A 25543-nucleotide genomic window follows, 5' to 3' on the forward strand; every position below is an offset into this window, starting at 1 on the left:
TGAAAAAAAAATGGATGCTTAAAACTAAGAAATTTCAGTAAACTGTTGTGATTGGAACTTCAGGTGAGAGAACAGAAATGGAGAATTTACGTAAGACATGGAATTTACATAAGACCATTATGATTAGGAATGCAACAGTGGTGCCTGTGGGCTTGATGTAACGGGGAGCCATTAAAGTGCTGTTTGCAGAGAATACGGTCTGTGTTTACTTCTGCAGGATTAGATATTGGGGAAAGGGACTGGAGAAGAGTCAATTAATACTGCTTTTTATTTTTCAAATTTCCTTAAAATCAGGCCTATCTACAATACTTTTTATACCTTTTTTAAAAGTTCTATATTTCCAATGATATTAATGTTGAAACATAAATTTCTCCTGAGTGTTCCTGCTTTAGAATCCTAGACTTCCTTTTCTAAGAGAATAATACAAAAGATCAGTGCTGCTTCCATGTTTCTGTTTTTTAAACATTAAATTCAGCAATGCAAAGAAAGAAAAATTATATGAAGATACTATAGCTTTTTGAGGAAAACTTTGTTTATTTACTCAAATATCATTAGATACATAGAAAATCAATACTGATTACTTAAAACTATAGTTATAATATGTAAACAAATTTAAGTTACAGTGCAAATGTATTAATAGTAGTATTATTTTACATTAGTATTATAGCACTATATTCACCTTTTATAATTATAAAAGTTTTAAAAATGTATCCTTTATAATCTTGGAGCAAAGACATTAAAAAAAAAACAACTAAGAAATACCCATGAACATATTGTTGCTCCAAATTAATTTCAGTAAATAGATATATGGCAATGGGTTCCAAGTGCCTTGAGTGTCCATAGAGTGATAGTTTATGGTCACAACTTGCTGGTGATTGGTCTGTGAGTTAAAATACAGGAAAACATGATCAAACGTGGCTTAATTGGTATCTTGGAGAGGAACTACTCTCGTGAGCTTTGATGTCTCTCCACTCATACTCTCCTAAGTCAGTCAACTCAGTAGGAAACAGGAGTGTCTGATGTCTAGGCATGGTCTGGTTTACAAGTACTAACAATGAAATCAAAGAAATGGACTTGGTATTCAAAGGGCTAATCCACATGTGAGCTTGGCTGGCACAATAAGAAAGGAGCCATTTCCATATCATCACAGGACCAGGAACAGCCAGCATTTGACAGGGCATTGAAATGTGAGGCATCTTGCTGATATCCATTCTACTCTTGTCACAGACATTGAAGCCAGTGCTTGGATAAATACAAAACTGGGCTTCATGTGGGGCTCCTCCATGACACATATGATAATATGTGGAGGTTTCTACCTAAGAGGAAACCGTGAAAAATGGAAATTCAACATATGGTCAATGAGGGCTGCAGAGCCATGGAAAAGAACCATTCCTCTCCTGAGGCTTTCAGTGGCACTCTTAGATAATTGCTTAATTGAAATTTTATTCCTTTCATTGAACCTCACACCAGGAGTGAACCTACAATTATAAAGCAAGTTTTGATATTTTATTCCTGCCCTTTATACCAATGTCAGTGAAGAATGGGCATTAATTAAGGGATAGCTACAAAACAAATTGCTCTGGAGGGGAAGAAAAGGAAGAGGTATGAGATTGTGTGGATATAAGTGAAAGGGAGGAGATCAGAAGCAAAAGAGAAGAATTTTCTTTTCCCATAGAATTGGTAACAGCAACAGTTTTTACAGGAAAATAATTTTACTGAAAAAGAGTTTATCCTTTATGGGTGGATAAGAAGGGCAATAATTATAACAAAAAAAAAATTTTAATCAGTCATAGTCCAAATTTTGTTATTTACAGGCCAAGTGACTTTACCTGTAAATTTAGGGGTAATTCACTTTACTCCTAAGAGCCTCAACTATCTTTAAAATAGGAATAATAACTGCAAATTGTTTACTTTATACAATGGTTATGAAAATAAAGCGAGTTATTACATGGGAAAGCATGTTGTAAATTGTAAAGCTACTCTACTTGGGAAATTGAATAATTAATTTAGAGAAGAAATTAACTATTGATTTATTTTCTAATAGTGTGAGAGAGGGAAGTAGGAGCTAGGAAGCAATTAATATATTCTTATTAAGACTTTAACAGAATTTAACTTTACAAAACTGCTGGTATGTAAGAGATACTCAGTCCCTTTTCTGCCAGTAATTAGCCACAGGAAAGAATTACAATAGAATTGAAACTTTAAGGTGCTTATGGAGCTTATTTACATATGTCCTTAACATGAACAACTGAAATAGAGTTGAGTTGACAGTACCTCATGCCAACTCTATGCCTCTTAGACTATTAAGAACATAAATTTATTAATTTTATTTGTAAATAATCCTATGAAATTATTGTCCAACTCTCATTAGTTCTTAAATGTTCAAAGGCAGCATATGCAAGTAGTTCTGCAGATGAATGCAGATGAGTAGAGTTTAGGGTTTAAATAATTTTCACAGTTCTAGGCAAAATAAAATAAAATTAAAAAAAATATATATATATGTATATACACACACACACACACACATATATATGCTTTTAGGGAATGGAGCAAAATAAAAGTGGCTTTAGATGAACAATAACAAATAGGGCCACCTAGGAGAAAACAGATTTTCTTAGCCAACCTGAGTTTTTTATTTCTTCTCATCATTATAAATATATCTATGGTTTGAAGACCATAAGAAGCAGATAATTGTAAAATAATAAACACAACACTGAGCTAATTAGAATTCCACTGACATATGATATTGAGTAATATTTTATTAAAAGAACCATGTTCACATATTTCTATTCATGACAAAGCCAATTGGATCCCTGCATGCTATCCATTCTCCCCTTCTGCTTTAGGAACAAACAAACCAGTGCTATTTGGAACAGTGATATGCCTGATAAATATGTCTTATTTGCCAATCTTCCTTTCAGCTACTTCTTTTAGTATAACTGAGTCTGTCACTATGAGTTATAAGTGGAAGTTTTGGAAAGGAACTCCTAGAAAAATTCCTTAAGGAGTAATAGTTCCCTTTTGCTTTTTTCCCCTTCCCCTTTCTTGCTGTCTGGTAATGAATGTGAAGGCTGGTGCCCAAGAAGCTGTTTTGAACAGTGAATCAATTTGAGGATGTAAGCTATTTACTATGTGACTGTAGAGAAAAAATACAGATGGAGAATGAACATGGTGATTCTGGAATCAATCATGCCAGTAATAGGTTGTATTCAGCTTTATTTTATATATATATATTTTATGTTAGAGGGGAAAATGTGGATTTTTCTCATCTTTTTAAACATTTTTAATGCAGGCAACCTAATCTTAACTGATATATAATAAACAGCATGTAAGTTCCTTGAAAGCAGAGATGTTAATAGAGACTAAAAAATATTTGTTAAATCTGAACACCTAAATCTAATCCTTTTCTTTGTATATTGTTTGAATAACTCTCCTCTCTGCCTCTTCTTCTCTTTTCTACTTTTCCCACATAATTTCTCAAATTATTTCCTCTACTTTATGTTTACGCTTCTACAAACTTTGCTCCTAAAATTGATCATTGTAGTTATCTTGTCCCTCCTTATTTAGATGAGTCTGCTGCAATGAAAAATGAGTGAAATATAAATCCAAAGGACGTGACAATTCTTCTTTGTTATTTTCTTTCAAATTTGCTTTAAATAGAGATCAGGATGACGGGTCACTATATTATTCTTTAAGAATGTCCCCACTTAAGAAAGTATAGTTCTGTCTTTCCAGATGTAAATTAATTATTTCATACATTCTTATAAATATTTTATAATGGACATGACCTGAAAAAGATTCAAAATCATAGTGGCTATGAATTAAATTTGAAAACAGCAAAATTTATACATTGTGTGGTCAGTGGGGGATATATTTGCAAGAAAGTCTGAATAGCTCATGGGAAAATAACAAATCAAGTTGGAGAGTTGGTCCAAATATTAAAATTCCTAGTCAATCAGGATAAAAAGAATTACCTTCTAATTTCCAAGTAAAATTACAAATGAGGAAAGAATTCCTGCTGGAAAAGGGGAAATGAAATAAGCACCCTTGGCTGATTTTAAAAGAAGTGTAACCCTCTTTCATTCAAATTGCCTGGCCCTATGCACTTGTCTTTGCATTTTTTTTAACATGTCCCTAGGATAAGGGATCACAGAATGAATTAAATTAGAGAAATACATCACTATAAGAATGTAAGAAAATGAAGAAATGAGGGTTACTGTGAATCTTAAAATTCATTGTGGCTTTTTTTTTCTTTATTCTATTTGGTTTTAAGATTTTTTTTCTTTAAATTTTTTCCTTGGATTTAATACAGTGTGCCTAGCTTTGATATTTTTGATATTAATAATTTCAGGGAATAGTAGTGCTTTATAAAACTGTATTTTATTATCTTTGTTCTGCTCTAGAAAATATTTTGCCAACTTCTATTCAACTACTGCTTCAGAACGATTCTCTCTGCCCTCTTTTTCTCTCCTACACATGTTATGTCATTTCCAATATCCCTTACCTCTCCTAATCTCTTTATTTATTCTTCATCCTTTTTTCTCCTTGTATTTTAGTCTGGTTATTTTATACTGACCTACATTTCTATTTTCTGGTGTCTAATCTGCTGGTAATTTAATCACTGAGTGCTGAATTTCACTTATTGTATCCTTCAGTTCTAGAATTTCAATTATTTTATATATGTATTTTCATACTTTCTGAAACTTTCCATCTTGCCTTCTATTTTATTGAATATAGCAATTATAGTCATTTTTAAGGCTATGTTTTATTATTTCAATAAATAGATTATCTGTGGATCTGTTTCTAGTACCTATTTCTTCTCTTGTTTTTTGGTCATTTGTTACTGTTCTCTCTGTCCCATTTGTGGTAGTGGTGGTTGTTTTAATTGAATGCTGAGCACTGAATAACTGCCAAGGTAAGAAGCTCTGGATGACGTTATATTCCTTAAAGAAAATCTAATTATTCTAGCCAGGAGTTAGATAGAGTAAGGGCAGATTCTCTTAGTCTAATCAGGGATAGATAGAGACTGAGAATCTCTCTATATCTAGGTTTCAGATTTCATGAGAACTAACATATTTTCAATTTGCTTGTTTTACTGAAAACCTGTAGTGTCCCCATTGCCTCTCTTCCTCAGCAGATTCTAATTTCCAATTTGTATTCCTCCAGTGTTGTGAGACTGCTAAAATTTATTTTAGCCTTTTGGCTTGCTTTCTTAGTTTCTCAGTCTCTTATACTCTGGAAGTTTAATGTTGATCAGTGCCTCAAGGAAAAGAATGTTGGCCTCATTTTTCTACAAATCCATTTTCTTCAGATCTTGGTCATTTGGGTCTAGCCTACCTTCATAGACATTATGTTTCCATCTCCTCATCCTAAGAGCTTGACTAAAATTCTGTATGGATACTTTCTGTTTAAACTCTGCCTTAAACTATGAAATGGCAGATAGCATCAAACTCTTTCATGGGAAAAAGCAGCTAAACAAGTATAGCTTCTATCAATGTGTTTCCTTTCTCTTTTGGATCTCTTTTGTATCTCAAAAATTGGAGATCCAAATTTGGAAATCCAAGTTGCCTTGACCTCTAATGCCTAAATAAGCTAAAAAAAAAAATTTAACTGAGCTGCTTTTAAATGGAATATTTGTGTGATACAAGCTAATCCATCAGAGCTGGAAGATATTTGGAACCAATTTCTTGACCTTTGGTTTTCCCACTAGTCCTGACTTTTGGTTATGTGGATTACATTGTGCCAATTTGAAGTTTTTCATAATATACTAACATTTTCTTATATAACATTTTAGAAATACTGGTATATTTATATGAAAATATGTGCGACTTAGTTTCTTTGTCTCTAATCAAAAAGGAAGAAGTTGAGAAGAGAGACATGAATTTATCCCTGTGGGATAAATTGTTTTTATTACTTCTGTGCCTAGAAGGGAGTATATAAGAGAATTTGCTAAAATGGAGCATTTTGTTTTGTTTTCCTTAAATAACAATCCCAAAAGAATTAAATTGTATTTTGGCTAGCTTGTTAAATTTATTTGCCAATGGACAAGTCCAAATATGAAGGAATTTTCTTTTTATTTGGACTGATATAATTAGCCTGTCTATAAATAGATTATTTATACAGTCATATCTCAAAGATATTGTGGATTCAATTCCAGATCACTACAATAAAGCAAATATCACAATAAAGTGTGTCACACAAATTCTGCTTTCCCAGTCCATATGAAAGTTATGTTTATACTACACTGTAGTCTATAATGTGTGTAATAGCATTATGTCTAAAATATATATATATACCTTAATTAAAAGTACTTTGTTGTGGGTGACAAATTGTGGTGCAGAAGAAACAAATCCAACTAGCATCCATGAGTATGTGAGTTCAATCCCTGGCCTCGCTCACTGGGTCGAGGATCCAGCATTGCTGTGAGCTGTGGTGTAGGTCACAGATCTGGCTCAGATCCCTCATTGCTGTGGCTGTGGCATAGGCCAGCAGCTGTAGCTCTGATTCAGCCCCTAACCTGGGAACTTCCATATGATGTGGGTGCAGCCCTAAAAATTTAAAAATATATATATTGTTAACAAACACTAACCCTGAGCTCTCAATGAGTCTTAATAGTTTTGCTGGTGAGGGTACTGCTTAATAGTTTTGCTTGCCTCGGTATTGATGGCTAATGACTAATCAGGGTAGTGATTGCTGAAGGTTGGGGTGGTTGTGGCAATTTCCTAAAATAAGACAATGATGAAATTTGCCACATTGATTGACTCTTCATTTCATGAAAGATTTCTCTGTGCCATGCAATGACATTTGAAAGCATTTTACCACAGTAGAACTTCTTTTGAAAATGGAGTTGATCTTAAACCCTGCTGCTGCTTTATCAAGTAAGTTTATTAAGATTCTAAATCCTTTACTGTCATTTCAATAATCTTTAAAACATCTTCATCAGGAGTATATGCCATCCCAAGAAATCATTTTCTTTGATCACCTGTAAGAAGCATCCCTGTGCTTCTTACGATGAGATTAGAGTAATGTGGGTACATCTTCAGGCACCACTTCCAATTCTGGTTCTCTTGCTAGCTCCAGCACATCTGCAGTTACTTCCTACACTGAGGTCTTAAACCCCTCAAAGTGAGGGTTGGAATCAACTTCTTCCAAACCCCTGTTAATGTTGATATTTTAATCTCTTCCCATGGATCACAAATGTTCTTCATGGCATATAGAGTGGTGAATCCTATCCAGAAAGTTTTCAATTGACTTAACCCAGACTCATCAGAGGAATCACTATCTGTGGCAACTGTAGATTGCCTTACAAAATATATTTCTTTCTTCCTTTTTTTTTTTTTTTTTTTTTTTTTTTTTTTTTTTTTTTGCCATACCAATGGCATGTGGAATTTCCCTGGCCAAGGGTCAAACCCATGTCACAGCCTCAACCTAAGCTCTGCAGAGACATTGTCAAATCCTTAACCTACTATGCCACAAGGGAACTCTCCAAAATGTATTTCTTAAATTATAAGACTTAAAAGTTAAAATTACTCCTTGACCTATGGGCTACAGGATGGATGTTGTTTTTGCAGGCATGAAAACATCATTAATCTCATTGGACATCTTCATCAGAGCTCTTGGGTGACCAAGTACATTGTCAATGAGCAGTAATATTTTGAAAGGAATCTTTTTCTTCTGAGCAGTAGGTCTCAACAGTGGGCTTAAAATACTTCGTAAACCACATTGTTAACAGATGTGCTGTCATCCAGGCTTTGTTGTTTGATTTATAGAGCACAGGCAGAATGTTAGATTTAGCATAATTCTTAAGGAGCTATGATTTTCAGAATGGTGAATGAGCAATTACTTCATCTTAAAGTTACCAGCTGCATTAGCCCTTAACAAGAGAGTTAGCCTGTCCTTTGAAGATTTGAAGCTTTGAAACCAGGCATTGACCTCTCCTCTCTAGCTAAGAAAGTCTTAGGTGGCATCCTCTTCCAACATAAGACTGTTTGTCTATACTGAAAATTTATTGTTTAGTATAGACACCCTCATTAATTACCTTAGATAGATTTTTGGATAACTTCCTGCAGCTTCTACATCAAAACCTGCTTCTTAACCTTGTACTTTTATGTGATGGAGATGGCTTATTCTCTTAGACTTTATGAATGTGCTAGCTTCAAAATTTCTCCTGCATCTTTCTCACGTCTCTTGGACATCATAGAATTGAAGAGTATTAGGGCCTTTCTCTGGATTAAGTTTTGGCTTAAGGGAATATTGTGGCTGGTTTGATCTTCTAGCAAGACTACTAAAACTTTCTCCATATCAGCAGTAATGTTGTTTCGCCTTCTTATCATTCTTATGTTAACTGGAATAGCAATTTTAATTTCTTTCGAGAACTTTTCCTTTATATTCATAACTTATCTAACTGTTAATACAATAAGCCTAGTTTTCAACATGCCTTCCTCACTAAGCTTAATCATTTCTGGCTTTTGATATAAAGTGAGACATGTGACTCTTCTATTTACTTAAGCATTTAGAGGCCATTGTAGGATTATTAATTGGCTTAATTTCAAAACTGCGTCTTATGGAATAGGGAGGTCCATAAGAAGAAGGAGAGCTGAAACTGCCAGTCAGTAGAACAGTCAGAATACACACGTTTATCAATTAAGTTTAGTGTCTTATGGGCACACTTCGCCATGCCCCCAAACAATTACAACAGTAAGATCAAAGATCACTGATCACAGATCACCATAACAAATAATAGTAATACTGAAAAAGTTTGAAATATTTCTAGAATTACCAAAGTGTGACACAGATACAAAGTGAACAAATGCTGTTGGAAAAATTGTGCTGATGGACTTGCTCGATTTAAGGTTGTCATGGATCTTCAATTTGTAAAAACTGCAATATCTACAAAGCACAATTAAAGAAAGTATAATCAAAATGAGGTATGCCTGTATCTATGTATTATAGCTAATGACTTGTCTTATAGAAGATATATCCTTATTGACCAGAGTATTAAAGAGAAGACTCAAAGGAGGCAAAATTAGTTTCTGTAGTATACAAACAATACCAGGACAGATAGGGGAGGGGGAGAAGAATGCACATACAAACTGTGCAGTCTCAAAACCAACATGCATTACAAAATGAGTAATCATGAAACACACATTAGAAGAAAAACCATTCAAAGACAGAAGTACGAAAGAAGAATATAAAACAAGATAAATAGTTTACTAGAATTTTAGGAGTAAAAGTTTTATGTATGCTTTTTCTTGATTTTAACTTAGATATGAGAATATAGTTTTATAGTGTTTATGAAATGGGTATATTTACTGCTTTAGTCCTATGCAACCCAACTGAAATGACAAATGTGGTATTTGTGGCTTAATTGAAGAACATAATGCCCATTATAGTTGTTGCAGAAGTCCTTTAATATTTTATATTATGCTGACAATACTAAGGTATTTAAATGACTGTATTTTGATATATTTATTGACTTTCCCCTCAATAATTGTATTTATTTGTTTGTTTGTTTTTTTGTTTATTTTGCCTTTTGCCTTTTCTAGGGCTGCACCTGAGGCATATGGAGGTTCCCAGGCTAGGGGTCTAATTGGAGCTGTAGCCTTGGCTTATGCCAGAGCCAGAGCAACTTGGGATCCGAGCCGCATCTGCAACCTACACCACAGCTCACGGCAACACCGGATCCTTAACCCACTCAGCAAGGCCAGAGATCGAACCTGCAACCTCATGGTTCCTAGTCAGATTTGTTAACCACTGTGCCAAGACAGAAACTCCAACTTTCCCCTCAATAATTTTAAATGGAGAGATATAGAAAAGAAATTTCACTGTTTTTTGTCCTCACTATGATAACTGTTAAGGTGAGACACAAAGAGTGTATTCAAAATATACGGTCTCAGTGACACATGAAGATCATGCCTATCTTCCTGGCAACAGTCAAATTCTAATTAAAAATACTTTAATTAAAAATGTCATGTGTAGTAGTTTGAAATAAGGCATTATATCTAGCTTTGCATATCAATTTTATGTTCTTTTAACATTAAAAATCTATCAGAGGGATTTCTCCTTTTAAGCCTTAGAAGCTTCTAGAGGCTTATTATTTCCTCATAATTAACCTGATGATACTTGAGAATTGACTGGAATGTGTCTCAGTTTTTAGTTTGTAATCTACTGTCCTCTTTCTAAATTCTACAGAATTTGTTATTTAGCAAGAGAAAGTCAACCAAAAACAGGTCTTTGATATACCTACTAGTTTAGTCAAACTTGCTCTGAAATGCAAGAATAATAAAAATTATGATTTCATTTTTTTCTCATCATCTATTGATGAATTGTTAGTATAATTTCTGATCAATGAGAACATTTGTCTTCTTTTTGCTCATATGGACTGATCAGGAAAATAGTGATGCAGAGTGGATGGTTACCTACTGTAATAGCAGTACTTAATCTAACATAATGTTTATATATTCTCCAAAGACTCTCACAAGGATGTATACATCTAGATGGATACAAAATTAATTGTTAAAAGAGAGAAAATGAAAGACTATAAAACACAAAATGAAGAGATATGGCTGAGGTATATGTGAAAAATCACAGAGAATTTTCAATTTCATTTTCAATCAGTCAGGAAGGCTGTATAAAACAGGTGGCATTTCTTACAGAAGAAAAATAGGTATTTTGATCATCTGGCAAAGCGAAGCCATTTTAAAAGCAATTTTGATTCATTTGCAGACTTAGACTCTCTGTATTTTTCAATTTGCTGGTAAAGTATAATTAGAAACGAATATAAATTTTCTCCTCTGCTTTAAGGCCCTTGACATTTAGCACTTCATTTTAACAATACCTTTCTTACGGTGTCATTTCCTTTTATAATCATTAGACATTAACATGTTTTTTCTGCTTTCACAGAAAAAAAAAAAAAACTATTACAATAACTGACAAATCAAAGGCAACAAAGGAGCCCCAAATTGCAGATAGCTAAATAAGCACAAAAGGAAAGTTACATACTTCTAAGAAAAATTAAATTATAGCTGTAAAAATACAAATGGCTCAGTCTGTATTATCTTTTGTTGATCCAACAGCTTGTTGCTATAAAAATACTGACAATTATAAATGTAGTCCTTTCCTTTCTGCCAATGAAACTATCATATCTTCCTATGAAAGTCATAAGTGAGGTTTGAATTTGACATCCTGGGTAGGATATTGAATAGAAGCAAGAAATCAAGTAGAAATTCTCCCCTGACTCTCACAGGATCACATGAAAGTGACTTCCATGATGTCAAGATTTTCCGAGAACATTAAATTAGAATGTTAAGGACATGTTTATTTCAAATCAATATGACTCAAGAGATTTTTAAAAATCATGCCTTTCAGATTAATGCATAGTGTTATTCTTAATAGGTAAGCCATACTTATGGAATGTCCCAAAGAACAAAGAATAGAACAGGAGGAAATATTAAATTCACTTTTATTATGAAATCTTTCCAGATTTTAACTTAATTTAAAATTAAAATAACTCCATCTTCATTATTTTTGATAATCATTGCTGAATGTTTATTGAGTGCTTTCCAAGGACAAAAAGCAGAGAATTAAGTGTTGCCAGCCCTAGGAGATAATTATGGTCTCTACCCGCAGGGGCACACTATCTGGATGGAAAAGAGTCAGATAGGTTTCAGTCGACAGATGTTCCTATTACCTATATTACTCTCTTGTCCTCTTTGGAGCCATATGATTAAAATAATTCTTTGAGCTTTCATTTATTATAGATTTTAATTTTTTCTTCTTAGGACAAGACAAGACAATGAAAATTTTGGAAAAATCTACCTCAAATTTCAATGCCTTAAACTCCACTGTGTCCTCAGCAAGGACTCCAGGTATCAGCAACTCCCTGCTAAAATCACAAATTAATGGCCAAAGTGTTTTGATTTAAATTTGTGCTATAGTATTAGAAGTCTCAAACATTGAATCATTAGGAAAAAGAGGAAAATACTTTAAATAAAACCTAGCGTATTTTTAAAAAGCTATATCATTTGTAGAATATGAATCACACTGTAGTCACCTAGCAACTATTTATTTGATATGAGATTTTAACCTAAAATGGACATTTTTTTCCCATGACTAAATTCTATTTCAAATGCATCGTGTCTGATTAATTTTCATGTGGATGCCCTGATAGAAACCATCATAACCTAAACTAGAACAGGCAGGAGACAAGTCTAGTCATAGCACAAGCTGCAGCAGGGACCGTAGCACCAGATGCTGGGTCAAACTAGCTGACTCTGGACAAGGTAAGGATATTATTTCATGGACCATGTTCAGAATGAGAAGGAAATTCACAGGAAAAGTTACTGGATTAATAAGAGAAAGATGTGATGTATCATTCTTTGTCCTTGACTTTTCTGGGCTTCCCTGAGATACAGCACTTTTGCATTTTATTGTAATGATTTGTTTTTGGTTTTGTTTTTCTACCCAACTAAAGTATAGGCTCTTTAAGTGAGTAGAGTCTCTAATACTTATGAAAAGGTAGGCAAAGAGCTTAGATCATAGTAGATCTCAAAAATGCTTAAATGGATGGATAAAATGAGAATCTAAGATATTATGATAGCTATCAGAGAAAATAATGAGAAAGTAGTAAATAACATCATACGATCTTGAGACCCATGACTTTATACAGCCTGGCATAATTAAGGAACAAGAAGTGTAGAAGCCTGGTATTCACCTAGAGTTGGAAAATTACTGGCCATGATCTTGAAATTTGTTGAATAAGTATTTCATGAATTTTAAAGAAAGAATGAGCAATTCCCAAGCAACACTGACATTCATGATTCAGAGTTACTTGAAATTTTGCTCCATCACAAATTTGAATCTCATGCATTCTGAATGAGCTAGTGAATCACTTAGCTGGTGATGGAGCCTATCCTTGAACACCCCAGCTGATTTTTTGTCATAGCTGTGAGCCTTGAAAATTTAGCCATCTCAGCTTGTAGGCTATAATATTTTATATGTCCTAAGACAAGAAAAGAGAGAAAACACAAACTTAGTCATTTGTTTATCATCTACCTTCAGAGAAACTTTTATTTTATTTACACATAATTACTTACAACAACAACCCTCACACAGGGGTGGAAAACTTCCTATCAGTGTACAAACTGCAGTGTATGAAAATTTTCATGAAAGTTAAAAAGGTTGTATGTGATAAGAAGAGGAAACATTATTCCTTGGAAATAGCATTAGGTGAAAGCAAGGAGCCTGCCCAAACATTGTGGTATACATACACTTCAGGTTTCAAGGAAATGTTACGATTTATCTTTTTCATGAATTTTACAAACTTGGTGTTCATGAAAGAATAAAGAACACTTGGGAAACAGAGGAAATGTATTTAATGAGTACCCACATCAAGGTCTCCTATGATGCATTTGTCTTGCAAAGGAAGTGGTAATTTAACCAAGTTCAGAAAATCTGACTCTTTTCCCAAAGTACAATAAGCAAGAGGTCTGTTTTGGTTGAGATGAAACCAGTCGAAGAAAAGATAATGTAACTGACACAAAATTTCTAAATATAGAAAAGTTACGAAAGGTAGAAATTACGAAGTGATAAAAGATACAAATTCAGAGATAAAACCAAAAACAGTGAAAGTTTAAATAGAAAAGAGTGTTATAGTCATTAGAATTTTCTATTAGAATTGTCTATTAGACTTGCGAAAATTATATGAGAAATTGTCATTGGATTTGAAGGCACATACAAGTCCAAACAAGTAACAAAATTATATGCCTTTTCTTCAAAGATATGAATATTATACTTGTGCTGCTCATCAATAATATTTATAGTCTCCTTCAGGACACTTGTCATAATTGTGCTTTATTATTTAAACAATTGTTTGTATAAGGACAGTTTTCCAAATAGAAAACTCCAAGAGGTAAAGACCATGACTGACTTGCTCACCATTGAATCGCCAGGGCCTAATACTGGGTGTGACCCAAGGGAGGCGCTTAAACAAATACTTTATTGAACTTGTGATCTATATTGGTTCTATGAGGATTTAAGTGTAAACAATGTTATCTTGGACTATTATTAAATATTTTAAATTTGAAAAGTAGACAGAGTTGTGACTCCTAGGCCTACAAAATATGTTTGCTTTGAGCCCAAGAGATCTAGGAAACAGGAAGGGAGTGATAAGCATCTGGCAGGAGTGTTCCCCCTTGGCTGCTCAGATGCTGGCTTGTTCTCTGCTAATAGGCAGATTTAAATCCAAACCTAGCAGAAAAATTAAATTCCACTGAAAGAAAGACTTATTTTTCTTTCAATCTAGGGCATTTCTCTTAGTGGTTCTCAAGGTGTGGTTGCTCATGCAACAATAGCAGCATTACCTATAAACTTGGTAGAGATGCATATTTTTTCAGCCCCAGACCAGACTACTCATTCAGAAACTGAGAATGTGGCTCAGCAACCTGTGTTTAACAAACTTCCAGGTTATTCTAAGGCAAGGTAAAGCTTAAGAAATTTCCAGTATGAGGTGAAGTGAGGATAGTTGTAAATATAGTATTTTATAACTATCATCCCACATCTCTTGTTAGGGAATCCATAATAAGCAATGTTGTAACCCTGGCTATGGTGGTCCCTGCTGCATCTGGGCTCCAAGACTTTCAAGGGCTACTTGAGTAACAACTACAATTGTGTTTCTTTGTTTTCAGAAGACAGACAGAACTTTAAAGTGTTGTAGGTTGCATATATACTAGATCTAATAACCTATGCTATTTGCAAATACTTTTAAGGATAAAAGAAATGTATTAGTAAGAAAAAAGAAATACGACTTTACCAGTTCTACCTATAACCCCATTAGACCTTTGTTCTCTCCAGATTCCTCATTTTTAGCAACATATTGCGCATATTTAAAGTATACAATTTGATTAGTTTTCACATATGTACACACCATGAACCACAACTATAATCAAGATAATGAATATATCAATAACTCCCAAAGGGGCCTTATAATCATTCCCATCCAGCTTTCCCAGTCCTTCTATTTCTAGGCAACCATTGATAGAGTTTTCTCTCTATATTTTTCATGTTCTGGATTTTATATAACTGAAATTATACAGTATATATTCTTTCTTGTCTTGATTCTATCATTCAGCATAATAATTTTGAGATTATTCATTTTGTAGCATGTCTCAAGGTTCATTCCTTTTTAATGCTGAGAAGTACTCCATTATATGAACTTGCAACAGTTTGCTAATGTAGTCACCCATTAATAGGCATTTTGGTCATTTCTAGTTTGGAATATTACAAATAAAGCTACTATGAGAATTAATGTACAATTCTTTGTGTGGACATATGTTCTCATTTTTCTCGAGAAACTGTCAGTCTCTCAACATAGTTATATAATTTGACATTCCCAGGAGCAGTATATAAAATTTCTAGTTTCTCTGCTTCATTGCCAACATTTGGTATGGTCAATCTTTTTAGTTTCATCCATTCTAACAGTATTTCATTGTGGTTTTTAATTCCATTTCTCTGTTGATTAATGATGTTGAATTTCTTTTCAAGGACTTAATTGCTATATCTTTTTTGGTCAAATGTTCAAATATTTTGCCTATATTTTATTTTTTTAATCTCTTAACTACTAAATTTGAGAGTTCTTAATAAAGCCAGAATATAAGTCCTTTACTACATATGTAATTGCTAATATTTTCTCCATTCCATGGCTCATTTTTATGTCTTCTATGTCCTGTGAAGGATAGATTTTAATTTTGATGAAGTCCAAATTATTTATGAAACTTACTATTGGTTCAATATCTAGTCAGTATTACCTAACCCAAGATCACAAATGCTTTCTTCTGCATATATTTCCAGGGCTTTATAATTTTAGATTTTACCCTTTGCTCTATTATTTATTATGAGCTAATTTTTATATAGTGCAAGGTATAGATTAAAGTACTTTTTTGTATATGGATACCCAATTGTTTTGGCAACTTTTGTTGAAAAAACTATCCTTTTTGCATTGAATTGCCTCTTAACCATGTATAGGGTCTATTTCTATGTTACCTGTTCTTTTTAACTGATCTATTTATCTATATTGATGCCAATAACATCCATTTTTATTATCAGCTTTATAATAAGTATTAAAACCAGACAGTGTTAGTTCTTCAAATTTTCTTCTCTTTTTCAAAGTCATTTTTGTTGTCCTAGCTTCTTTGCATTTCGTGATGAATTACAGAATGACTTTGTCAGTTTTTCTATAACAACAAAAAAAAGCCTGTTGGGATTTTGATTGGGATTGCATTGAGTAAAATATATATACATACTCTCTCTCTCTCTCTCTCTCTCTCTCACACACACACACACACACACACACGTATGCATGTATGTATTCACATACAAATCAATTAAGGGAGAATTGATATCTTAACAAAATCAAGCCTTCATACCCATGAACATGGTTTATCTCCATTTTTTTTAGGCATTCTTAAATTTCTCTCAGTAATGTTTTGTAGTTTTCTTTGTAGAGGATTTGAACATCCTTTGTTGAGTTTATAACTAAGTAGCATATATTTGTATGTTATTATAAATGTATTCTTTTTTAAATTTTATTTTCTGAATGTTTATTGCTATGGCAAAGAAATAGATGTTTGTATATTAATCTTTTATTCTGCAACCTTGATAAACTCATTTAACTATTGTAGTACATTATTGTATATTCTATCAGATAAATATTATTATATTCTCTTGAATTGACCTCTTTACTATTATGAAATGAACATTTTAATGCCTGTGATAGTAATCAGAACTCTACTTTGTCTAATATATGGATATTCTAGCATTCTCTAGTTTGCTATAGTATATATGGTATGGTATTTTCCTCATTTGTGTCTTTCTTTTTGAACTATATATCATATGTATAAGATATATATAGAAGTATTTTGTTCTTCTAATCCCTAAAGTCATTTCTCCATTTTCTTCTCATTTACATTGTTTTTTACTGCTGTTATTTTAGAGAAATTTTCTGTCATTATCTTTGTTCTTCTGTATGCAGTTTGGGTTTTCTCTGGTTGTTATTAAGTTTCTTACTTTATCACTGGTCTTGAAGATTTTTATTATGATGTTCCTTGATAGAGTTTTCTTCATGTTTCTTGTGCTGTTGCTTCACTAAACTTGTACCTGAGAGTTCTGAAAAAGTTTAGTCACATTTTTCTTCAAACAATTGCATCTTCTTCATTGATTCTAATTACATCTTAGTAGACCCTTATGGGTTGCCCAAAAAGATCACTGACTCTTTGTAATTTATTATTATTATCCTCTTTTCTCCTAGTGTTTCACTTTGGACAGTTTCTATTGCTATGTCTTCAAGTTTTCTAATATTTCTTTTCAGAATTTTTAATTTGCTTAATATTACCCAAAGTTTTTTTCATCTCACACATAGGGTTTTATATTTAGAAGTCCAAATTGGATGGTTTTTGTATTTTCCATATCTCTAATTTTTTGTACATACGTAATATAATTATAAAAACAGTATTAATGTTCTTGTTTGCTAACTTTAACTTCTATATCAGATCTAAACCAACTTCAATGTATTGCTTTTCTCTTCAGTGTTTCATATTTCTTAACTCCTTGCAGATCTGTATTGCTTTTGTTTTTGTTTTTTACCCATTGTGAATTTTAACCTGAGTTCTAGATAGTATGGTTTTTATGTAGAAATTTGTGATCTTGGTTCCATAATGCAGTTAAGTTACTTGCAAATAGTTTATTCCTTTTAGGTCTTGCTTTTGTATTTGTTAAGCAGAATCAGAGCATTGTTTAGCTGAGACCAAATATTTCTACTATTTAGGCAAGTTTTGTTTTTTGTGGGGTTTTTTTGTTTGTTTGTTTGTTTTTGTTTTTTTGGTTTTTTTGTGTGTGTGTGCTCTACCCAATGCCCTTTAAATCATGAGATTTTTCAATTTGGCTGATGGTAACAGGCATGACTCCCAGTCCTGTGTGAGTACTAGGCACTATTACTTCTAATATTAACAGGTGTTTCTTTCCTCAACCTGGGGCATACTCTCCTTGCATGCATGTGTCAGTTAGTATTCAGCTACATACTCAAGAATTATCTTTGCCAGTTTGCTGGAGCTCTCCTTTTGTGTTGCCTTTTTCTTTCTGATACTTGGTACTATAGACTCTAGTTACCTCAGTCTACCCACACTCACAGCTCCATCTCTTCATGTAGTGAGTCTGCTTGGCTCTTGTCTCCCTTGGCTTGGAACATCTGAAGGTAGTAGGTAGCATTCACTGGACTCACATTTTTTGCTTCCTATTTCTCAGGTACCCTTAATTGTTGGATCTGTAGTGGTCTTGAAGACTGTATATGTATATATGCACTTTTTTGGAAATCATTTCAAATGGGAAGTTAAATCCAGTCCCTATTAATCTATCTTAACTGAAAACAGAAATAGCTCCTTATATTTTAAACTCACACTTGGAATAAGTGATCTGTAAAGATCAACCCAGTTGTAAAAATCAGTGATTCTTTCACAGGACAGATTATCCATAGCTGTGTTGGTTCACCAGATACAGTTATGTGCTGCCCAATAGGCTCCTTGACTTCTACTCTCCAGATATCAACTACTTGCCTTTGTTCTTGCCCTGAGCAATCTTAGCTTTGACTCACACAGTTTGGGGGATTATAAAGTCCAGTCACAGCCATGATCACTACAGATCTAGATGCCCCCAACTGATAAGTAAAGACCACTGTCCCTAACCACTGGCCAGATTGGACTTCTCCATCAGGTTTGAAAAAGGTGGGTTGTACAACCCAGGAGTGTGGAGAATTCATGGCCCTGGGGGTGAACTTGATCGATGAGGGACCATGGAGTCATAAGATGAATTACTTACTCTTCTACCTCAACCCTATCCAAACCTAAGAGAGAGCTCCCAGATGTAGTGATTTCATGAAGCTTTTCCAGAGAGACCTCATATGACTAAACAACTGACTACCTTTTCTTGTGAAATAACAGAGAGCCGGATTCATTTCCACTCCCCTTTCCTGCTTCATTTCTCTTTTTCCTTCATTTTCACTTTCCACACAGCCATCCCACCCCTACCAAAAAGCATTGGTGTGTACATTATGGTTCAGACTCTATTACCTGGGCTACTCCATCTGAGAGAATGGGGAAATAAAATAATATAAGAAAAATAATCATTCTATTATGTAATATCTACTTGTTCCATTTATATACAAAATTTTAAAAATCCTTTCTGAATATTTTGAATGAAAAAACAAAATTTAATGTGATGAAAATTTAACCCAACTTTACACAGCTGGGAGAAGTACTATCAAGAACAACTAGTCTTGCTAAAGAAAAATAACAAAACTTGAATGCTTAGCACTACACCAAATTCCAACCAGCATAGGAAAGAATTCCATATGCAGGTGCAAATGTCACTGTGAAAGCTGGAATTTCAGAGCTCTTATCTGAAATATGTTTTGGAAGGTTTGTGGGAGAATGATGATCTAAACAGTGGAAGCAACGTGTAGTTTGCCTGCATTTGTAAATACCAGCATTACTTTAAATAGAAGAAGCTAAAAATGTTTTTGCCTTGGTGCTCTGTCCTGTGTCATGGCTTTGTGATTTGTTTAAACAGGTTTCTTCAGCACAGTGGAGTGATATTAAACATGTAACACCTAACCCAAGTTACAGACTGTGCATTAGTAGAAGAAAAGATCAGCTGATAGTATGAATTAGAAAATGAGTAAATGAATTTCAATAGTTTATATAGACAATACATTTCTAGTAAGAAGTGTGTGATAATGTGAGATTTATTCATGAAATACTGGATTAGCACAGTGGGAGTTCAAACCAAACTATGATTTTTTTTTAATTTTTTTATAAATTAATCTTGTTCATTCATAGGAACGAATAAAGTAAAGTACTGGGAGCTAGAAGAAAGTTCTTCCCATTTTTTTGGAGGTTCTTCCTGTTTTAATGCAATTTTTTTTTTTTTTTGGAGGAATCCTAAGACCTAGTATTATGGGTTGGATTATGTTCCCCAAGATATTCTGAAATTCTACGTTGGTACCCATGCGTGTGACCTTGTTTGGAAATAGAGTCTTTGCAGATCTAATGAAGTTAAAATGAGTCCAGACTGGATCAGGTTGGGCCCTAATCTAGTGACCTGTGTTCCTATAAGATGAGGGAAATTTGGATACTGACACAAAAAGGAAACACTGCATAAAGACATAGAAGACACAAGAAGAATGTCATATGACAACAAAGGCATAGACTGGAGAGATCCATCTCTAAGCTAAGGAGTGCCAAGGATTGTCAGCAAGCACATGCAGCAAGGAAGAGAGAAAAATACCTTCTCCTTGAACCTTTAGAGAGACTTTCCATGGCCCCACTGACACCTTGATTTCAGACTTCAAGCCCTCTAAAACTGTGAGAGAATAAATTTCCATTGTTTTTAAGCCATCCATTTTGTGGCAATTTGTTACAGCAGCCCTAGAAAACTAATATACTTGGTTACAATTTTTAAAAAGTCTTTTTTTCGTCTTAGATGATAAGATTTATAAAATTCAAATAAAGTTAATGAAGATTTTTTTTTCTGTTATTATTACAAATCACATCAAGTTAAGGAATCTTTAAGGCTTTTATTTGAACTCTATATAGATAATTTTATTGAAAAAAATTTCTTTCCCATTAAGAATTTCATATAAGTCCTATTCAGTATAATTTAACTGGTTGTTTGCAATTACCTATATGTGAAGAGCACTGTTTTTTGTTGTTTTTTTTTTTTTTTCCGTAGGACTTGCAAACAGGATGGCTTGTTTGAAAGTCTTAAGGTTTATATGGAGAGAAAGGTTATGTGCATACTTGTAGTGAGTTGAATAACATCCCTTCAAAATTCATGTTCACCTCGGACCTCAGAACATGACCGTATTTTGAAAAAAGGTCTTTTCAAAATGTAATTAGTTAAGAAGTCATATGGATTGTGATGGCTCCTAAATCCAATGACTGATGTATTTGTAAGAAGAAAGCGGGACATACAGAGACAGAGGGAAAGGCCATGTGATAATGAAGGCAGAGACTGCAGTGATTCATCTAAAGTCAAGGAATGTCAAGAATGGCCAGCAACCACCGGAAGCTGGGAAAGAGGCACCGAACAGATTCTCCCAGAGCCTCCATAAGGAGCCAACTCTGCCAATACCTTGACTTCAGACTTCTGGCCTCTCAAACTGTGAGAGGATACATTCCTGTTGTTCTAAGCCACCTAATTTATTGTATTTTTTTATGGGAGCTCTAGAAATCTAACACAGTACCGAACACATCAGGATCTTATGTAGAGTCAAAAAATATTTTTGTAAATTCTCAAGGCTAATGGGCTATAATTCTTAAGATTTTTTAGGATAAAGTCCCCACTTATACAACCTCATTTAATTCTAATTAACTCCATAAAGACCCTATATCCAAATACAGCCATTGGAGTGTTGGGGCTTTGACATAAATTTTGATGGGTCACAGTTCAGTCCATAATATTGTGCTTGTTTTTATTTGTTTATATGTATTTTTAATTTCTGTCTTTCCATAATATGGCCCCTTCTTCCTGTAACCTTTTCCTTTTTGGAATCAGATCTCCCTACCATACTTTGTTCATATGATTCATGTAGGGGTAACTACAGCCCAGCATCAGGAATGGCACATGCCATAATCCTAACCATTCAGTACTCTTTATCTTTCTAGCCAGAAATGAGCAAAAAACCTAATGAAAGCTCTTATTTTGACACAAAAAGAGGTAATGGCCACTACACATCATTTTATCCTTGTATTGCCAGAATTAATTTATACAACATGGAGTAAGCCAGCCAGAAAATAAAGCCACATAAAGGAAAGTAAGGCCAGACAGATTATTCGAACATTCAATACAGTCTGTCAGGAGCTAGACCCATACATAGATATTTGTGTTATTTGAGGCAATAAATTTCCTGTTTTTGTTTAAGCCAAATTAAATTGACATTCTGTTAGTTGATACTAGAACTCTGACAATAACAATTCTAGAGTTATAGAAAACTTGAAAATATATATCATAATTCTCTATTTCCAGAATGACAATGTTAAATTACATGATACAGGGTTTCGTTGGCCTACACCACAGCAATGCAGGATCCTAGCTAATTGTTGACCTACACCACAGCTCACAGCAACGCCAGATTCTCGACCCACTGAGCAAGGCCAGGGATCAAACCCGCATCCTCATGGATACTAGTTGGATTTACTTCTGCTGCTTCACAACTGGAACTCCACATGATAGAGTTTTTAAGATAGTCTACAGTGATCCTTATCTTCTGATGTAAGATGTAATCTCCCCTTAAGATGGATTTACTGATTAGTTTTTAATGAACAGAATATAACATGAGATGGGATCTCACTTCTCAGATTAAGTTACAAAAGGTTGCACCTTTTGATGCTTTTTCTTGTACCCTATTGATCATTTACCCTGAGTGGAACCAGACACATGACATGAGGAGCACTGGTGAGAGACCACATGAGTGAGCCTGGAAGAAAATCTTCTCACTATTCTCCAAACAACTGAGCCTTCAGATAAAACCACAGCCTCAATTTTAAAGCTTGACTGCAATCTCATGAGAGACTTTGAGCCAGAGAAAGCCAGTTGGGCCAGGCTTAAATTACCAATGCATAGCAACTGTGAGATTATAATTGTTTTAAGCTGCTGTGTTTTAGAGCAATTTGCTATACAGTAACAGATTGCTAATACAAACCATTGCAAAAGTAATAAAGCATTAAAGCTGTTTTAAATAAATATATAGCATATTATAATATGCCACAATATACTGCCCATGAGAAAAAGCTATTGACTGTCTATGAGTTGTTTTCTAGATAGGACAGTAATATTCATTAACACTGAGGATTTCACCCTTATAATCTTAGTAACAGAAATGAAGTACCTAAGTACAGTATGAAGAGAACAATTTGTGCTTCAAAAAGTTGTGTTTGAATATTAAGTCAACACAACTGAGTTGTCATGGGATAAGTCATTTAAAACTGTGTGCCTCAGCTTCCTCTATTGTGTGATGGAGATTAAAAAAAAATCTACCAAAAAGAGTTTTTTGAGGATTGAAAATAATATATGTAGAATAGTGAAAGCTTGAGTGAGCATAGAGGATTGGAGCTCAGTAACAGATGGTAATTATTTCTTTGACTAGCAGCATTCATCTTCAAGATGAAAGATCAAAAAAGAATAGAAATGCCTGTCTTTGATACTGGCATGGTGCTTAGATGTGGACCCAAGTTGTGACTATTAGCTTGTTAGCATTAGGTTCTAATTGGCTGGCCCCAGACCCTAGACCTTATCAGAGATCATACAAAGCAAGTATAGGAGGGAGTGATATGCTATCACACAGTTTAGGTTCTCTCATATAAAGTTACTTATGGTTCTTCTTTAAAACTTGCTGGGAAATTATAATGTGCTGAGCAGAAAGCATACATTTATTCAATGTGTGAGTAAATTAGTTTTTCCCCATAATCGGACTTTTCTATTGTCAATATTAATCAAGTGTCCCCAGATCTCTTTGATATGCCCTATACCCTAAAATTGCTAAAGCATTTCATGACTTTTTTTTACCTGTTTATGTCATAGTTGAGTCTAAAATTTTCTTTTAGTCTAAACTATATCAATCTTTACCATATCCCAGAGACCCTTTAGGCAGGTTTACATCTTACCAGTTTGTGAATGGGAAAATCGGTAATAAAGAGGTCAAAACCATTGGTAATCCAGAAAAATCAAAGCCTGTTATTGATTTGAAAAAGTCCCAGGAGAATCCCGATTTCTTTATAGTTTAGGAATTTGTGAAATAAAAATTATACATTACATCAACTGAATCATTTTAATAAACATGGGATTATTTCTCCGTATCATCAAGTCTGGCCAGATCTTTATTAGAGAATAGTGCACAGTTTGGCAATCCATGAATAAAGAAAATCCCTCAAGTAGTGTTGACTAATAAAAGAAAAATTAATAATGAGTGTTAAATGAAGCATAGCCTCAGAATTGTCTTGAAGGTGATATTTGAGTACATTAGGTGGGGGCTATTTCTAATATATATATATTAGATATTGTTTATAAACCCAGTGTATGGTGTTTATTTTAATAGATCAATAGATAAGAGCATTGAAATTATAGAATATTTTTTTCTGATTCCAACATTATGCTCTCATTATAGAAGAAGAAAATGGGAAAAAGCAAGAAAAATTTCTAACTCATAATCCAAACCCAAAGATAATTTATTACAATTCTACATATATCTCTATAATCTTTCTAAGTGCGTACTATATATATTCATTGAAATCTATTAACCATATATTTGGGATTATACAAAAGATATAGTTTTGTGTGAATACTAATTTTTTAGTTAACTGTAATTAGTGTTAAATCTGATTTAATGTGTAATATGTCATTAAACTAGAGTATTATATACACAAGTATAGGCTGGGCACTGCACAGTTCTAAAAAACGTCATTCACATGGACTATGACACATTTCCTGGAGTATAACATGACAGCCTATATAAAGCATTCTTAGAAAACATTTGAAATGGGCACACAATTGTTCAGTCTTTACTATTTGTTTAGTGTTGGATGTTTAACTTGCTTCCATTCTTGTTGTTATAAATAATGATATATTAAATTACCCATGCAAAAATATTTGTATTCCCTGCTCATTCGTTTAAAGACTATCCTTAAAAGTAGACTATATATAAGCCAAAGGATAGGCACATTTTAAAGATTCTCCACACATATTGAAATGTATGTTAAATGCTTTAGGCTAATTTCTGTGGACACTTACTTTCTTTTTGCTTAATCCTGCATGTCCGTCATAATTCCCTTGGTTTCAAATAAAAGAAAGTTATTTCAGTTTAGAAGAAAAATTTATATCTGTAAGTGTGTGTGTGTGTTTGAAACATATAAGGAAATATCCCAGAACCCAAGGCATTCAAGTATCATAAAGAAATGGAACCAGGAATTCAAAAGCCATTAGGAAATTAAGCAGTACTAAAATCTCAACTGTCTCTGCATTTGCTTTTTATTCCCCTCTCTTTCTACCTTCCTTGTTTTGGAATTTTCCATCGTCAAAAATATGCACATCACAGCTCATTTTGTATCTCCACTCAGTTGGTCAGACCAGTTCAAAACAGCAGTTTGAATCTATGTTACATGTTCCTAGGAGTAAACCTGATTAGCTTTTTAGGATTATTGTTTCTTCTCATTCAGCTTATGACAACAAAGACTGAAGAGCCATGTGGCACAATTATATTATGGACTGTTATAGACCATCACAAAATGGAATTTCTAAGAGAAAGTCAAGCACTCTGATATGGACACACACTATAAAATATGACCACACTGCCCTAATCAATAATCTGATTGACAGAACTGTGGGTTCCAAAATGATAGAACACTGAAAATAGTTCAGTGGCTTCAAATTATCTTCAGTTCAGCTCTTGGCATTCCACATAAGAACCACAGATGCCAATACAGTAAGAGGATAAGTGGAGACT

General features: G+C 33.7%; 1 long non-coding RNA gene across 1 annotated transcript in view; it reads left to right on the forward strand.

The window, feature by feature from the left end:
• Window positions 1–24687, forward strand: part of LOC146397540 (uncharacterized) — a 192366-nt gene extending 167679 nt beyond the window's left edge. The window contains exons 2-3 of the long non-coding RNA XR_014824206.1: window positions 11781–11867; window positions 19884–24687. This is a non-coding gene — a long non-coding RNA (uncharacterized LOC146397540). The remainder of the gene's footprint in view (window positions 1–11780; window positions 11868–19883) is intronic.
• The last annotated feature ends 856 nt before the right edge of the window (window positions 24688–25543 follow it).

This window comes from Sus scrofa, chromosome 13 (genome assembly GCF_054392235.1).
Source record: "Sus scrofa isolate SSC_HxYL_T2T_F1_AM1 chromosome 13, Sscrofa_HxYL_maternal_Yorkshire_Landrace_v2.0, whole genome shotgun sequence".
NCBI classification, from domain to species: Eukaryota; Metazoa; Chordata; class Mammalia; order Artiodactyla; family Suidae; genus Sus; species Sus scrofa.